The sequence below is a fragment of the Miniopterus natalensis genome, chromosome 21 (genome assembly GCF_054644295.1).
Source record: "Miniopterus natalensis isolate mMinNat1 chromosome 21, mMinNat1.hap1, whole genome shotgun sequence".
NCBI lineage: Eukaryota > Metazoa > Chordata > Mammalia > Chiroptera > Miniopteridae > Miniopterus > Miniopterus natalensis.
Genome location: NC_142101.1, coordinates 14,766,706 through 14,769,065, shown reverse-complemented (window position 1 = coordinate 14,769,065; position 2,360 = coordinate 14,766,706).

The window sequence follows — 2,360 nt, the reverse complement described above, 5'->3', positions numbered from 1 at the left end:
TTGCAGTTAATTTTTGATTGTTTTTGAAAAGCAATTTAAATGTAACAGTGTTTACTTTGACCTAAGATGGATTTTTATAACAAAGGTGAAATGAGAAAAGACTGTTTCTTTTTGCAAAGGAAGGAAGCTTTTAGAAGCTTGATGCTGCTCCTCTTTACCAACATTTACCCTGGCTCTTGGGAGTCTGTCTAAACGCCCTGTACTGTAGACACGGCTATCATTACACAGTGGGATTCAGCACGGTCCACCAGGCCTGTTTAATGCTGGGGGTGGGGGGGTGTATCTAGGAAAACGGCTGGTTACTGGCTTCCCATCAGTAACTGCCCTAAGCACAACATGCCCTTCATTTCAGAACCAGCCACTCAACACAACACCCAATTCCTTTGTTTGTGGCTCTTCCTTGTTACAGAACGTGCACAGGCAGAGCGCGGCCACTGGGGTGCCGTTCCAGACCACTCAGTAAAGCGAGCCTCACGCTAGAGTGAGTCAGAACCACTTTGCTGACGGTCTTGCCTTCAGTCTGTAAAAACTCGCATCTATGAAATGCGGCAAAGCAAGGTCTGCCTATACATGGCTGTTTATTTGCCTTTCTTGAATCAGATTTATTTTAAAAGCCCTTGATGAAATAGTAAAACCATTTAACCATACAGCTCAGAATTCAACTTTAAAATTCTGTGGGTGGTGAATTTTAGGGTTACAAATCTCACGAGACTTGATTTGTTGTGTTCTACATGCCATACTGCAGCTTATTCTCAACAGTCCCCAATTTGACTGTGTGTCCTTCCAGAATAAGTTTAACCTGTTTTATTAGCTAAAATACTGATTACGTAAATCTTCCCCCCAAAGTGATATGGGATCAGAGTGAGGATTTAATCTTTTAAAACGCCTATAATTCCAAGATTTTTAACCAGCTTCCAAAATTTATAACTACTTTCAGAATACTTAGAAAAATCATAGGAAGAACCAATCTTTTAGAATATATGTAACGTGACTATATGAAGCTAGGTGGTTTACGAGAAATCACATGAGTGTGCCTGGATGGCAGCGGATTCAAGCAGAGGCTGGGAGACTGGACTAGCTTTTTTAGGAGACCCTGCACGGTGTGCGCCTCAGTCAGACGTACAGGCCCTCACCCCAAATACTCATCAGCCTACACATTTACTTTTCAAGATTTTACATTAAACAGGAATTGTTAAGTTACAGCCAGATCACTTTGGAAGTGATTTTTTAGTTAAAAGGAATTTACACTGGGATATCCTCACTCTGATGATTTTTTCTCTACGTCCCTGAAGGACATACTCCTCAACTCTGTACAGTGGCTCGAGCTGGCTTCTTAAAAGGAAGTGAAGAAACAAACTTAATCACATGAGCTACTATGAATGACAACTGTGATCGGTGACAGGTGACACTAATTGCACTGTATGGCTACACTCCAAAGATACACCATCCCAAATACTTTGTATCTGTGGAGCTCAAAGCACTCTTCAGTTTGGTTAATTTGGTTTCAATGAAATACGTACTCAGCACTTGGGCCACTCGAGGCACTCCAGGGCACAAGGTTGGCGTATTTTATCCTGTCAACCAGCTCTGAGGTAGGTTCGCCAAAGCTGTAATATCACTAAGCACTTTCTTACTGTTCCCAGAACAGGTCACACTACCAAGTCCCAGAAGCAGACATTTCTAAACACTTGTAGGAAAAATAAAGTTAAACTTACATTTTTAGCATCTTTGCCCCTTTTTTTTAAACATAAGCTTTACAAGATAATACATTTTTACAATTACCTGATGTGGATACGACTTCGAATCTTGGCAAAAAGCAAATCTTACCTTGTGTTATAATTAATTTTGGTGGGTGGCTTGCATCTCAGATTCTCAAGTTTGGCAAGTACAGGTCCTTTGGTACCAGAACACGGGTTCTACTCAGTGTCCCTTGTGATGAATGTGACGATCTTGAACATGTTCCTTCGCAAGGAACCTGTCGGCCTCCAAAACTCGAGGCCGGGTGCAGTCCAGGGAGGGATTAAGCATGATAACAAAAGCGTTTTCCTAACGACTATGAAAGGAGGGTGGGATGTTTGTCTAGTTTTACTGATGGGACTACATTTACATGACCACATTGAAATTTGCTGAGAACAATAAGATCTGAGTATGAAATACTGAATCTCATAATAAGAACATAATCTGTAAATCAAAACCAATTTTAAATAGCAAAATTTAACAAAGCCACTTAAGTGCTTCAATTAGAAATAAACAGTAAAATATCTGTATGAGTAGTTAATACTATAATTGATATTTGTTTCTATTTTGCCATAATTGATATTTGTTTCTATTTTGCCTTTGGTATTAACCAAAGGAGTGGA